The sequence below is a fragment of the Parus major genome, chromosome 7, assembly GCF_001522545.3.
Source record: "Parus major isolate Abel chromosome 7, Parus_major1.1, whole genome shotgun sequence".
Lineage (NCBI taxonomy): Eukaryota > Metazoa > Chordata > Aves > Passeriformes > Paridae > Parus > Parus major.
The window spans coordinates 24,216,111-24,232,374 of NC_031776.1; positions in this window are offsets into that span (position 1 = coordinate 24,216,111).

Genomic DNA, 16,264 nt, shown 5'->3' on the forward strand with positions numbered 1-16,264 from the left:
AAAGTTACTAGCTAAATTGTTCTTTTGGGACTATGCCAGCCCTAAATAAGGTCCAAAATCACCTTTGCATCAAAGGCAATACCTTCTTGCTTAGATTTTTCCTACACAGAGCATGAAAGATAAACTTCAATTTAGTCTGCTTTTGGCAGGGATAAGTTTTATCAAGACTGTAGCAGGTGTTTTCTAACCTGAGATTGAGAGTTGACATGCCAGCAAAAACCTGCAGTGCATTCATTTCCCAAAGATTTCAGCAAATCCAATCCAGATGTTCAGGGTGTCCCTGAACCTCTTGTTTTTGGGACTGGGGTGCTCTCTGATTTTTCACTCTCCAATGTCTCATTCAGTAAGTCCTTCTCCCAGAAGGAGAGCCCTTGCTTCACCTTGAAAACCCTTACTTCATTCTGTCATATAAAGAAAGATCAATCTTGTTGAAATCAATGTGAGTCTAATTCAAATATACTTCCAATGAAGAAAATCTTAAAATCAAATAAATGTTTGCATGACATTGCAGTCTGGCATTTATTCTTATCATGTAAACAAGCAGGATTTAGTAAAATTAGGCATGTTGATCTATGAAAAATAAACTTCATCCTGACATTTTGTAAAATTTGGGATTTCTTAGCATTAGAAACAGTCTAATCTAGCTTTAATTGAAACACTGAAGATATAAAGAGTATATAAAGAAACCCAAGCAGTCCCAGATTTTTATGGTCTCATAATTAAAGGACATGAGGTCACATGAAGATAATCATAGATAAATTTCAAGCAAATGAAATGAAATATTTCCTCACAAAGCACTTAGATTATGCTGGAGGTCAGAATCAAACAGTGGATCTGCACTTTTAAAAAACACCAGCTAACTTTATGATCATCCATAAAACTTTTAGCTTACCTGCTAGATTGGGTTAGTCTGAGTTCGTGAGTCAGGGCATTAGCTGATTACAAAATGATTAAAAAGTATTTTTCTTTTCCCTATGCAAACAAGGTCTTTTGGCACTGTCCAAAAACAAAAACAAACAAACAAAAAATCAACCCAACCAAAATTGCCTTTATTTTTTACCAATGCTTTGTAGTAACAATACAGACAAAAAAAAGTTATATATTGTTAAAAGAATGATGCATGTATCCAGTCATGTAATTTGAATTGATTTTACTTCAAACTTCTCTCAGAGACTATTGAAGTGACATGATTTGCATTTGAGCTGATGTCACATACATCTCTGGCCCTGATAAAATTATATCCACGTGTGTGTTGCTCTAGCTTAGCATACAATTTTAAGATGCTACTTGTGTTCATCCTATTTCAGGTTTTATTAGGGTATAGTTCTTCAGGTTTAATAGACCATGAGCACAACACTCTTTTGTCACGTTAATATAGAATACTTTAAAGTCTTTCCCATTTTAAGAAACTCTGAAACCTTTAATTTTTCTGAAACTGTCCATTTGAAAACCAGCTTTAAGTTGTCATGTCATCTTATCCTCTTGCAATATGTGATCCTACTGTGTCTGTAGAACTATGGAAGATTTTATTCAAATATACTTTGTGTTATTAAGGCAATACCATAATGCAAGTGAAGTTCAGAAATTTTATATCAAATCTGGTTTTAAAATATTTGAAGCTGAAGGAATTGGAAATAGAGTGTTTCACCTGGAGCACATCACCTCTGATGTCTTCCCAGGTTCACTAAAATCTAGATTGTTTCACTGTATTCATGGCTGCTAGGGCTGGGTCAAAGAAGGTCCCAGGAAAAAGAATTCCATGTGCAAACTGAATATCAGTAAGAGTGGGTGCCCAAGCCTTTTTCTCAGTGTAAGATAGTGAAGAATAATTATGAAGATCAGTTTCCTTAAATATTTGTAACAGTACCGAAGTCTTTACAAACCCCCCAAAAATCCAGCTGATCCCTAAGGTCCTATAAGGAGACCATGGAATCACTGTTGAATCAGAATAGTTGTCAGCAGGGAAAACAGAGGCAACCACTGTTGGAAAGGATGGAGCAATATCTGAGAAACCTTCACAGTTGTATGTTGAAAACATTAAAAGAGGGACTGTTGTAAGTGTTAGGACACTTAAACTAATCAAATATTTCTTAGTTATGACAATGCTCTGATGTTCAACAGCAATCTGTAACAGTTCCAGAGGGGTTGTGGTTATTTCCATCAGAGTACTCTCAGGAAGCTTAACTTTGGGCCCTTACCTGCTGTCTGTATCCTCCACCTGTAAAATAAATGCACTCCTGACTGCAATAAATTCCACTGCCTGCTTGGAGGGTGGTGACCTTCCCTGTTGTAGAGGTGACTTGGGTTTGTTCCTGTGCTGTATAGCAGTAGAGGATGCTGCAAAGCAGAGAAAGGAAAGCAATGAGGGAGGGGGAGCCCCTCAGATGCATACCCAAAGTAAAATGTTTACAAGGGTGAGAGAGCTGTTTTGTTTAATAGTGGCAATTTTCAGTGTGCAGGGTGCTGGGTAAGTGGGAGAAAAGTGACCCATGAGTTTGACACAGCAATCTCCTGTTCCGGGGTTACCATTTAAACCCTTGAAGGAAAATTTAAAATTGTGAGTTCCTCAGCTAATTGTGCAGTGAGGAGTAAAACCAGGAAAAGTGTATCGTAACAACATGAAAAAATCCTGATCTTTTTTTTCTCCAGGCATATTTGTTTGATCATGCTGGAGCTTTGAGGCCAAATAGCCTGCAAATTGCTTTCTCATTTCAGATGTTTCCACTGCTGCAAAACAAATACTTTGTTTTGCAGCTTTTAAATGATCCTCCCAAGCATTTCTCCTTCTTACCCTGTTTCTCTTCCTTGCTTCAGCGTTTTCACTGCTGCTGCCATTCATCTGCATTTCTTTCTTCTTTGATATTTATGAACTCAGCTTCAGCAGCAGAGTTCAGAGAGAACATCCCCTCCTTCTCTGTGCAAGACAAGCCACGTAAAAATAGTTTACTCAAATGAAGGAAGGAGACAAAATAAATATCTTCTAGGTAAATCAGGCCCTCAGGCCAAATTTGATGTGGGGAGTATTACCTAGTTATCTTCCAGGGGAAGGGGTCTGGAATTAACCTACCTTCCATCTGAGATGCTGAAAGATGTCTCAACCTAATTTAAACTCTTCCCAGGAGGAACAGGAAGAACAGGACAGACTTCAGCAGAGTAAGGGGTTTCAGTGGCTGAAGGGTTCCAATGCATGAGACCTCCCTGGTCTCTCATGTTCTTCTCAACAAGCTTTTCCATCTCTGTACCACTGTGTCTTTTCTCCCACTCCTATTTCATTAATATACTTTGACAAAAACTTGTGAGGAGGTCTGTGTGTGAGTATTGCTGCCTTAGGTCTGCCTTGAAGGCAGGTATTACTTCTGTTGTAACTACCATTATTTTCATTGCCAGTGTGCCTAAGAGACACCCAGTGTCCATGTTTGTTTGATGTATGTTTAGAGATACACTTGAGGTTTTTTCTTCTTGACTATGGGATAATTTTCCATCCTCTAACGAAAACAAACAAAAAATATCCTAGATTTGAATGGGCAGGAATCCATGTTGGAACTAGAATTACCAGAAGGAAAAGAGAGAAGGAAGTTTCAGAAATTGGAATAGGATAAGTTGTTCTAGTTTTGTTGTGGTTTCTGTTTTTGTTGTGCCGTGTTTAAATTAACATTCACAGTGAACAGGCTGAGCTCCCAGAAAACATGAGTTTGACAAACATTCCTATCCATAGGTAATAAGATCATTTTCCCTGAAAAAACGTCCTCTAGCTGGAGGGCTGGAGGCATATGATGCATAAAGGAAAACTGGCAGCATTTTCTGGCAATTCCTCATTGACTTTGATTTATTTTATTTTTTTTTTCCTTTCTGGATATTTGAATTATTTTAAATATTCTGGATAGCTAATTTCTGAGTTTGTATATTTGTCTGTCTATGTGTGAATATGAAATCTCAGAGTACTTTATTTATGCATAAGATTTTCCTTTTCCTTCCACTGCTAGAATTACTGCATGGAATCCAGACGAATGATTCTGTTATATGAGACATCAAAATAAATAGTGTGAACAATCTCTTGCAGCTTTAAACATCTGTGAATCAAAATCTATTTGCTCTCTTCATTGTTATGTTCCTACATCTCGATTAATGAGATTTCTGAACAACGGTCTGGGAGTAAGAGATTTTAATAGAGTAGATAAACTGAAGAAGTTGAAAGGAAAAAAGCCTGAGTGGGAACAAAAAGGGACTGTCTCCATCTCTTGGATTGTTAATATGTCTTTTCTCTCTAACTTCTTCAGACATTCTTCTTGAGATCAATTAAGTTTCATTTTAAAGTTCACATTTCCTTACATTTTGCTTTTCTTTCTGGCTAACACTTCACATTTTCAGACTTATTAGCTGTGTCCTGAATAATCCGGTGTTCTCCTCTTATTAGTCATAGTGCCATGAAAAGAGTGGTTGGGACTGTTTGTCTATAAGATATTAACCCTTTACTTTATCTGTGGGTGTATTACAAGATTAAAGACGCAGCAGAAATCAGCCTGGACTCTGACCAAGCTACACAGGACTGAACTGGAAGGAAAACAGCATCCCCATCAACCAAGAGTAGGCTGGAAAGGAGGATTGTAGGTGATGCTGGGAATCACAAATATATGTGCAGGCTGGTAATATACAGTCAGCATGGATGGCCCATGCTGTATTTGAAGGTAGACAGCATTCCACTCTTTTCAGTTTAACTTTATAGTTTGCTTTTGCATGCAAATGTCTTGCACACTTTGACTTCTTTCTTAGTCTCTATAATGTTGGCATGAATCTCCATGTGCCTGAATGCTTTATCAATTTGTGTCTCCTCTGTTAATTACTGCTCTGTGTAAGGGGAGGTCTCTGCCTGCTCAAAACCACCACCACAACTATTACTGTGCTAGAGTTACTGGTTTGAGCTGAGAGCAAGTTAGGATTTAACTCTGTTAAAGTAAGCTCTTTCCTTTCTCTCTTTGGAAATTCCACCAGCTGAATGTATTGAAATAATTGAGATCCTTTTGTGTTTCAGAGTGTGGTAGGAATGGGGAAAATGTCTCAGGGAAAGAAGCTTTTTATGACCAAACTGTAGGGCTGGAAGTTCCCTGAGCCCTCTAATAACTTTTACATTTATTAGCCAATTTCAAGATCTACAAGATCTTACAGATCTACAAGAGAGTAACTTCCTACAAGTTTTATGACAATTAGGTGCTAGAAAGACAAGGGACACCTCCAGAGAGAAGGGTACAGGCAGGAAAACTCTGTGAGTCTTGCCTAGTTTGCTCTATGGGAATGGTCAATGCATGAGTCAAAATGCAAAAACTCAAGGCAAGCCAGAGCAACCCAGGTTTATTTTTCAACTGAGGATGTTGTGGGGAGATTAAGACAGAGACAGGGTGGGGTCCAGAGATCTTAACAGAATCTTGGGTATTGTCAGGGGTGCTTTAGTAACAGGAGTCTGAGGAGGTGATTGCAGCCTGCCGGAGAAGTTGCTAATAGGTTAGTGGATATAAACAAAATTTTGGGAAAAAACTCCAGCTTTTCTGTGACCAGTGTAGTAAATTGTGTTTCTGGCTAATCATTGATTCTTATTTATCATTTTCAATTCAAACCATGAGGTTCAGCTCTTATGGGTAAAGGTGAATCACACTGCTTTTATTTCCAGATTGTTTTTCAGCAGGCAATTAGAGACAGTATAAGGAAACAGTAATAAAAAATACAGAAAACTTCAGGCACAGAAGAGTCTGGAGGATTAGATATCTAATTCATGTGGATTTGTTTTTAGGACAATCGTTCATGTTTTTAAACATTTTCTGATGTTTAGTGGCTTACAATGGGGCAAGTTTTTAATTAAGATTTCTATCTATGATATTTTTATTGTAATTTCACTTAGATTGCAGCTTCTGTGTGTTGTGTTATTAAATTTCAGAAACAAGGTTGTAGATGATGCAACCACCATTTCTAGCTCTGAAATAATGAGAGGCAGCTTATGAAATCCTGTGACATTTCTGAACTAGCTAAAATGTGCTGAAAATGAAAACAATTGATGTCAAGATTTTTTTCTTTCCCCTAATACATTTTAAAGATCTATAGTTTCAGATTGTTCCTGGAAGAAAGGAGAAATGTGACTTCAGATTTCAGCACCCAAAACAAGGACAGGATAATTGTAATTATAACTTAGCCAATGATCAATCCATACACAAAATGTCATGATAAATAGCCATTTCTGGAGCAGTCTGTGTTCTTCAACTACGTCCCCTAGCACCCATTTGTTAAATTTGCTTTTATTTTGCTTGTTTTTCTGCCTGTGTGGCCATTTCTTTATCTAGTTCATACCTTCCTTAGGTTTCATCTGGCTGCCTTTTTCCTTTTTTGGCTTCTTTCATCTGATAAAAGTTATATTCAGCAAATCTAGAAAAATATGCTTCAAGCTCACCCCAAAAAATCAAAGAAATAGGCTGTAAAAAGTTGTTGGCTTGAATACATTTTGTCCCAGCATACTGAATTCCATGACATTTTCTTAATATTTCTGAATCGCAGGATGGAACATCTTGAAAATAAAAGCAAATGTGTGTGTGCTGTGGGAATTGTGTGTCTATTTACCTGCTTTGAGAAGGGAGGTAATTCTGTATGTAGTCACAGGTAAGCACATGGCTGAGCTCTTGTCATTTGTAGAGATTTCTTTTTTTTTATTCATTAACTCTAAAAAACCAATAATTCAGGTTTCTCAAAATCTGTTGAAGATAAGTGTCAAAACATTAGAACTACCTAACAAGGTGGAACTGGTTTCCAAGTAAACCTAACTGGAACAAGGTACTGCTTTAACTCAAAAGTAAAATCAGTTTCTACCCCACGGGGGTATCTTGCTGTTACAAATAATACCAGTAGCTGTGAAGGTAATCACAGATTTTCACCCAGGAAATCAATAAAAAGCTTTTTAATCAGCTATTGTGTACTAACAAATAGATAACTCGAGCAGCCTGTTACCACCCATTGCCTTCTATGTTTAAGAGGAATACTTTGTGAGTATTTCCCTGGGGATAGTTATGTCTGCATTCTTCCTGAAAGGCATACAATAAATCCTTCTAATCGGCAGTCTGCAAGCATTCGATTTCTGCATGCTCAGCCCAACCCAGCCCACGAAAGGTGAATGCAAAGCTATGAGCTAATGAATCAAACAAACATTCTGCTTTTGTTGGAATATGCATGGTGATAATATTGGAGTAAATGACAAATTCCAAATGAAATTCAATGAGACTGAATCAGCCTTTCTGAGATTCATCTGTCTTTTTCTCCTTGGAAAATATAAGAGAGCAAAATGTTTAATTTTTTTTGTTACCTTTGTTTGGATTTAGTGTTGGACTAGGCAGACTGGATCAGACCCAAGCTCCACACTGGCCAATATTTTGTCTTCATCATTGACCACTGACACAGACTTCTTAAAAAGGCAAAAGAGATCAGTAAGAAGCTCTCAGGGGAGTCTTGCTCCATGTTTTATGACAGGAGGTTGTCCCAAGCTGCAGATCACTGAGGTTGCCCCTGATTATATATTCAGCTGTGTTCTTCACATGGAGGTGTTCTCCACAAGCACAGGAGCTCTGGAAATCCCAACATAAATGAAGACATTTAGACACTGGCTTCTGAGCTTGTTGTATGGACTCTCTTGCTGGTTGATAGAGAAAGATGGGCTCTTGTAGGATGCAGTTTATCTTGCTGTAAGGCATACATCCAAGAGATCTGTCTGGTGCCTAGGAGAGGCATTCAGTGAATTGTATCTGAGTCCACTTCTTTCTACTGATTGTGAAGGCAACCTGTAAAACTAGCTCAGAGGTAGACAACTACCATTGTGTGAGATTAGTCTCACTCTTCTCTGCTTGAAATATGGAGGTAGGACATGGTGTTGATTTTTCAACTCTAAAACATATGTTATTCTTTCTTATAAAATGCTGTTAGGTTAGGAGTTCAAGAGTTACTAGAAACAGCAGGAGAAGACCAGTGGAGATCTCCAGGGTTGAGATGGCAGTGATAGCAGTGAGTATTGATGTGCAGCTATTGACAAGCACAGGAGCACAGCTGTTCTCCAGTTGGTTGGTTCAGTGTCTGCTGCCTGTGATGTGCCACACTAAGATAAAAACAAAAGAGATAGGAGAGACAGAACACAAACCATGGAAGGTGATAAAAGTGCACTGGAAGCCTTACCCCTCCTCCTCCCTGATAGCAAGATATGTGTGGAGACAATGGAAAAAGCAATGGATAAATAGTTCCTGGAGATGAGCACCAAGGACCAAAGGTCAAACATAGCAAATACTTGGGTCTGTGTGGAAAGACAAGCGTTTCTGAGAGGATAGAGATGTCTCTTTCCTTTAGACACTATATATATAAATATCTTAGCCTTTTATCAAATCCTTTTTGTCACCTTATTTGGAGGGGAATGTTTTAATGGCAAGTTACCAAACTACAGCTGACTCATAGTACTTGAAGAGTCACACTAGCCCTTACTCAGAGAGAAAATTTTTCCCACCCTTTTCCATTTATTCCATGTCAAAACTTGTATGTGTCTCTAAAGAAGGTATTTATGTGGTTGTTTCAATGCTTTCCTCTTTTCTCATTCCAGATTTTTTCAAAAATTTTCAAATTACGAAAAGAATCTTCTTTATCCAGGGACATAGTTAAATGTTTAAAGTCTTTTTCTTCTCTTTCCTTGCATTGGACAATGCTTTCAACAGGCAGAGAAAAAGATACTCATGCTTTCTATGGAGAAAACTTGCTGGATACTTTATGTAACACTTCATCACTGCCTGTGTACACAGAATTCAGCTAACTTTAGGAAGCAGCGTTTTGGTATCATTTTTTCTAATGGGACATGTCCAAATAAGAAAATAATTTATCTTTTCAATCTTACTCTCATGTATATTTTCCATTTTGGTTTAGCTTTCCATTCATCATGTGGCACTGGTGCATATTGTATTAGGGTATTAGATCAAACTGTCAAAAAGCTGACTTTTTTTTTCCCCTAAGCATATGCATTTTTGGAATAGTAATTAATTCAACCAACTGGAAGTAAGTAATTAGTGGCTTTTTTTCTTTGTGCTTGTTGCAAGTTTTGATATGAAGTATTTTTAGAAGGCTGCAGTTATAGCATCTAAAAAGCCCTTATTTTTGGGTACCTTGGTTATACAAGAAGATATGTGGGATCTTAGGGTGTACATTAACATGCATGATGCCAAACATGGTTTTTGGAGGGAGAAATGCCTTGTGGATTATCAGTGGTTGTCTGCATAGGTGGCTTGAATATTCAAGACTTCATGTTTCATAATTACAGCCAACTATTATGACTACATGTGGGATTAGTGTGTTCCATTTCCAAAGTTTTATGTGCTGTGGGTGACACAAAAGTTACTTTAGATGAACCCCATGAAAAGCCCAGATGCATGGGAGCAGTGAGATTGTGACTGATAAACAGCAAGTTTTTGATAACAGAATCAAAAGCAGAATGTTTGTCCCCAGAAAGGACTGGAAAGCTGTGCACAGGAAGGTAATGCTGACAGGGCAAAAAACAAATATAGCAAAGAGATATACGCAACATAAACTGAACCCACAATGATTTAAAAGATGGACTCGAGAGTATGAAAAGCTATGCAAAAATTCATTGACCTATTTTAAAGAATGTCTAGTGGAACAATGGAAGATAATGGCTGGCAGGAAAATGACTAACACTGCAGAAAAGGGCCTGATTCATTGTGCCTAGGAAAGGAGCTGAGGTTTGAATTCAGGATGCTGGGCATTGAACGCCCACTGTGGGGTTTTTGGCCATACCTTTGCAGTGCTGAACTTCCTGCCTGCTGGCCTGAGTAGACAAAGCTGCATATTAGTCATCATAAATGCATAAATCCAGCATCCCGTTATGTTAGCGAATGTTGGTCCTGGGAGTGAAGGATAAGGAAAATGTTTGAAATGGTTTCTGTAGCCAGCAGGAGTTCTTTCAGCTTACAGTGCTGAGACTGAGGCAAGTGACTGGGAATGCCTGGAGGACCAGGAGTCCTGGGACCAGAGGGATTACAGGAAGGCCAATGTAGAGTATTGCTAAATTGTTCAAGTGATACAATAGGTAAGCAGAGGATCCAGATCCTGTCATCTTCACTTCCATTCTGGTCTATAATAAAGAACTTTTAACCTACAATTTTCTGGGCTGAGATGTACTCACCTCTCCCTTACACTGTTTCAACCTGTGACTTTGTTGTATTTATACACTAATGTGAAGAAATTAATTTGAGGATGGTGAAGATGAGTCATTATCTATTTACTATAAAGAGAAAGATTGTGACCTAGATAAGAGCCATGATTTCATTTCACATTACTTGAGGTTGCTTAGTTTTGTTTAGTGCAGCAAAGGCAAGAAAGGAAAAGAAAAACTTTCTTTGGGGATTTTTACTTTTCTTATTCCTAACCATGTGATATGTGCTTCCACACTGCATGATGTGGTCCCCAAACACAAAGCATTCTTTTCCCTTTACAATATTTATTGGAAAAAAGAACTTTTTAAAAATTTTTTGTTGCTAATCTAAAACCTGCTGAAATAACTTCAAATATTCTCTTATGTCAGTCTAATGACAGTTAAGCTTTTTCTTTTTTGGTGTATTAGAGATCTGAGATAAACTGTTAAAAGAATAAAAGGTCAAATGTGTTTTCTTGTACAAGGAGGTAAACTATAGGGAATGAGATACTTGTGCTTCAAAGGGCTAGGTCCTTCCAGCTGCCTAGCTGGGAGAAAGTAGATAAGCTGTAGTCATTTATGAAAAAATAAAAGAGTGAACCCAAGGCTTTGTCCACCATTGTGCTCCTCCTCTTTTACCCCCACATGAGTTGCTGCATATCAGTGGGACTGGGATAATGTGTTATCCATGCTTTTGTAAATCAATGGATTATTGACTTTTTTCCACCAGTATGTAGGGAGGCATGTTATAGATAAGAGTAAAGCATTCATGTGTGCATGTATATGTGTGTGTCTGGGCAGATATATGTGTATTTGTACAATATAATTTGTGTTAATATGTATGTAGTGTTATTCTTCCCATATCCCAGTCTGACCTTGTCTAGAAGACAACAAATACAATATTAACCTTGCTGCTTCTGTGATTTTTATTAACTATTAACTTTTTCTAGCTGTTTTAATTTTCTTGTTGTTAATACCTCCTGTAATTCTGACACAGTACTGCTCAATTGCATGGTAATTTGGAGCAGGGGGGAAGTCAGGCTCTTTAGTGACCTTTTCAATAGAAATTTCTCATGAAAGCAACTGTTAGCAAGTTTGGATGTGTCTTTTTATAACCTTTACAGTTCAGTGTGTGTCCTTCTAATGAGCTATTCAATAACTCAGTGCCTCAGCTCTGCTAATACTGTCATACTTAACATGTGGTTGTGTGGCCCTGAAATTCATTCTTTCTTTTTCAAGGCAGAAGTAAGAAATGCTGAGAGTCTAGTAAACAGTTTGTACTAAGAGTTTTTTCTGGGAACACCTAGGATGCCTCTAATTTCTTGAAAAACAAACAGTAGAAAATGCCTTGACATCATCTTAGCATATGTATAAGGCAAACAATGATTCTGACATTCTTTCCCATATAATCAATACCTAGTAGATCAATATCTAGTAGAACTTGATCATGGTATTTTTTCTCCCATGATTTTATCAAATTAGGTTTGAGACAAAATGAGTTTTGAAAATTTTCAGAATCATTTTCCTAAATGTATGTCACCTTAATTCTTTTGTTGATTTTGTACTAATAAATAAATATGTTGGAGATTTTTCTTTTTTTTTTTTCCCCTCCTGTGGGTCATCTTTTTAGCCATTACAATACCTGGAGACAGAGCCATATTTCTTATCATTTTGTGTCTGGCTGGTTCTGTCCAGGGGTTCTTGCTGAACAGAATGCGAAAAATCTTATCCTGATCATCTTAGAAATATTAGTGGGGCAAAATTTTCTGCTTGTCTGTTTCTTTCTAAATTTAATGATTTTTGGTGTATTCATAAATAGTCTATCTCTGGTGTGATCTGAGCCTGGCTTTTTATGTGGGAGCAATGATAAAGACAAAAAACAAGCTTTTGAACTTGACATTTAATCAGGTTAAAATGCTGAGCTAAAGAAATTTAGATTTCATTCCTAACTTTAAAACAGTTTCCTTATTTGATATGAAATTTCTTTTTCCACCTCCTTTATTTGTTCCGAGAGGGCTGATAGCAGTTCCTTAACCTGCAAGGATATTGCAGTAATAAATTTCCTAAAACATCAAAGGAGCTTGGATAGCAGATTACTGAGGGCTGATGAAGTATCTAAGAAGAGCAATAGAAATCAGTACATGCATGCTTTTCTCAGCACTGTACTGCAATACATTTTTAAAAGTTTAAAAAACAAAAAGAAATTATTTTACCAAGTAGTCTTAGCAAGTTCAAGTTTCCCCATCATCCTTCTCTGCATATCCTGTCATCTGTAACAATCATTTCAAACATAAAAAGGCCCAGAAAAGTGCAACTTTTAAGAATTGTAGCTTCCAGTCATGTTAGTTTGGTGCCTTGTCGGCTTTTCTCTTGGGGTGTTTCTGTTCTGAATTGCAAGCAGCGTGTCAGATTCCCTGCACACTCATTTGGACCTGCTGCTGTCTTTGACACAGCCTCTGGTCCTAGCTGAACAGTTTTATGGTTGTCTCTTATTTTCCTTTTATATTTTGGGGGAATCTTGCAGGTACGAAGGCTTTCTTTTGATGAAAAACTTGTAACACTTTAAGGTAGTATGAATCCATGTGTCCCTTATCAAAAATAACAGCCAATTAATAACTAGGAAAAATCATTACTGAAGCTACAGTCCAGTTGTTGAAATAAAGCTGTTCCTCTCATTCATTCCATTTAGGAAAAGGCAAAGATTTCTTCCCCCATTGTCTGCTGCTGACTAGAGGTTTCACTTGTCATTCTAGATGCATTGCATGGTGAAAAGATGGTCTGGGACCTTTATTCTGGATGGGTCTTTAAACAAACTGGAGGGTTTATGTTTTGTGGAGTAGGGAATCATGAGGGTACTCAGCCAGTAGAAGACATAGAAGACCCACTGCCTCCTGCTGCTGAATATCTGCTGCTGCAGAAGAGAAGAACCAAAGGCAGGATTTCCACAGAGCACACCTGCCCCCTCCTTCTTCTGTACAGAACTGATCAAGTCACTTGAGAAGGAACTTTGCTATTCTAAGCTCATTTTATCTGTAAAAAGTCTCCTCTTGCATTATTTATATAGGAGCTTTATTGCAGGTGTGGGCTGGGGATGCTCTTGAGTGATGACAAATAGAATGTAATTTCCTAATTGGTTGTTGTCTCTCACTTCTATGGAAATACAAAATATCTCTCAGCTACTTGTCATTAGTAAAATGAAAAAACTATAGGTGCTAACTCTGAAATAGAAAAATGGCTTTTCCCTTATAGTCTTCTGGCCATTTTTAGATTATCAATCCTTCTGGGTGAAAAAGCAATCTGGATTAAATTAGACATTTTATTCAGAGTAGCTAATGCAAAATAAACAGCTCTATCATCTTTTCCCTCTTTTCCTGGAATCCAGCCAGATTTCCAGCATTGTTGTCAAATAATATCTACTCTTTCAATTAACATTAGATACAGTGCTCAGGCAAAATTGCAAGTCACCCAGTCTCTTCTCTCTAAAATCAGAAAACTGCAATTTAACCACGAACTTCAGGCAGAAATTGTTTTTATCTGTGAAATTATATGTGTCTTACAGACTAACCATCAAGATAAACACACATGCTTTTCTTTATTCTGTCTGTGGGTAGTCAGGGTGTTATACAAGCTGAAAACCAGGTATGGGGTCTGGTAAATAAAGACAACACAGCTGGAACACAAGCTGTCGGGAATGCTGTTTATTGTAATACTCTTTCTTTAGTAGACTTGTTATTTGAAGGCTACCTGTAAGCCCACAGATACTGAAATTTAAGAACAACTTGTGGTTACACCTGTTACTGATAAAGCAGATCCATTTTGTTTGTGTTTTCAGCCTAGGTTCTAATCGTAAAGCAAATCTATTGTGCATCTGAATTCACAGGTGCAAAGTTTGCTTGCTGAATGTGAAACTAGGTGGAGTTTTGTTGTGTAAAATGAAATGCCTCACTGCCCCTCACAAAGAATAAAAACCACTGAGGTAACACGAATTTGTTGTTGACTTCTTAGACAAAAGCAGCAGGGAAATCTGTAGCGATAAGTATATTCACCTAGAAGCTCTGTATGTAAAGGGCAAAGTTGCACAGATGACAAGCTAGATGTTTTGAGATGAGTTTTGCTGCTGAAAAGCATAAAGAGTGTTAGGACTTGTTATATTTTTTTCTGAAAAACAACTGGTGACACACTCTAAGGTCAACATGTAATATCTTTTCTACGCTCTTCTAAAAAGTCAGATTAGTCCTTTCAGCAGTAACCTTTCTCACACTGAGTATGTTTGCTTTCCTGCCTTTAAAATTCATCTTCTCTATTTGTGATTCTGACAGCTTGGAGGATTACATTGTCCATATATCAATGCAGCTGTGCCCTCTGTCATATTTTGATTAAAATAAGTATACTTTTACTTATACTAAGATACTATAGTATACAGAAGATATATAACCTTTTATCAAAGCCTTCTTTTTTTTTCTTTTTTATATTTTTAAAGAACCTTCAGATTCCACTTAACCATTCAAGCTCAACATAGTAATACTGAAGCAGGGTTTGGTGGGTTGAAGAAAAGATTGTCTCTTAATCTTTAGATAGATACAAAGGAAACCAGGGAAATGTGAAATAGAAAAGTCCTTGGGAAAACTTGAGTAAATATATATCCAACGTTCCTCATGTCCATTTTAGAAATGATCCAATAAAAATGGGCTCATTGCCATCATTATCACTTTATAGTAGATAACACTTTTCATTTTGAGAGCTTTCATATCCTAACACAAAAGCCATGTCATGTTGTTCTTGGAACATGAATCTGAAATAGACCTCCCGGGTCACTAAGTCCAGTATATTTACTTTTTTAGGCAACTATACAATTTATATAATCTATTTAGTTTTCAAGTGATTATCCAAAAGAAATAAGAATAAAAAAAATGTTTACTCAGCTAGAATGATATATTTTTAAAACATAATAATATATTGCATTTATTTTTATTTAAAAATAAAATTACCAAACTGAGACACAGTTTAATTATCATTACTCTGAAGATATTTATCTGATTTTGAACACTTAATTATCTTTTTTACTTAGTTCTTCCAGCTGAAGGAAAAAAAGTGTGAATATATGGTGTGAATAATAAGAAATCATCCTTTGTTCTAAGCTAATTTTATAAAATATGCCCTATTTTCCACATACCACTGTTTGTCATCACTTTTACTAGGACTGAATGATATTACTGATGTTATTTTGAAAAATACCTTAAAGACCTTAAATAAAATAAAAGGAAAGTAATTTCTCTAACAATGTGATAAGTTACCTAACTGGAGCCAGCCACCCTGATAACCAGTTGTGTTCTCTGTCCTTGGGGCTTCTTTCTTTCTATCTGCTTTGCTCAATGTCTTTTATCAAGTTCTGTAGAAGGTTTTCAGTCACATGAATGTTTTTTATTATGGGGGTTCAACAAACAAGGCTTACTGTGAGTCTGCCCACTCTCCAAATACTTTTGAATCTATTATTGATCAGCTACCATTAGATTCAGAATTAGGTGGATGTCAGCAGTCTATGAAGCTTTGTGGTAATGTAGGATTGGACAGGACCTATATTATCCTGATTTTACAGTTTTGTGGAATTCTTCCCACTAAGGACTGTTTTCTGTCTTAGAATGAGTGAGCTTTTTCTTGATGCTTTTTCAAGGAGGCTGTGGCAAAACTTTCTGAGCTTACAGACTTTTCATGTTCTCTGTACTTTTCATTAGGTTCAAGCTGAGCTGCTTTATTTCCTCACTAGTAGCGACCTTGAGGTTTCAAAATTCTTTTACCTTTCAGTCCTTTGTTATATCTGAAGAGAGCTCTATTATTGCTGCTTTCCTGGCTAATCAAGGTGAGATCTTTTAGTCTCTACAATGGTTTCTAAGTTCCCTTGGGTATCCTAATGGCCAGTCTCTTCATTTGTTACCATTTGAACAAATTTCTCTCCAATATAGGTGGCCAGAATTATGTTCAATATTCTGGATGGAGGCTTTTACAACATCATTAGTAACTTGTATCACTACTGGAACTACCTCATCTTTTAGATCC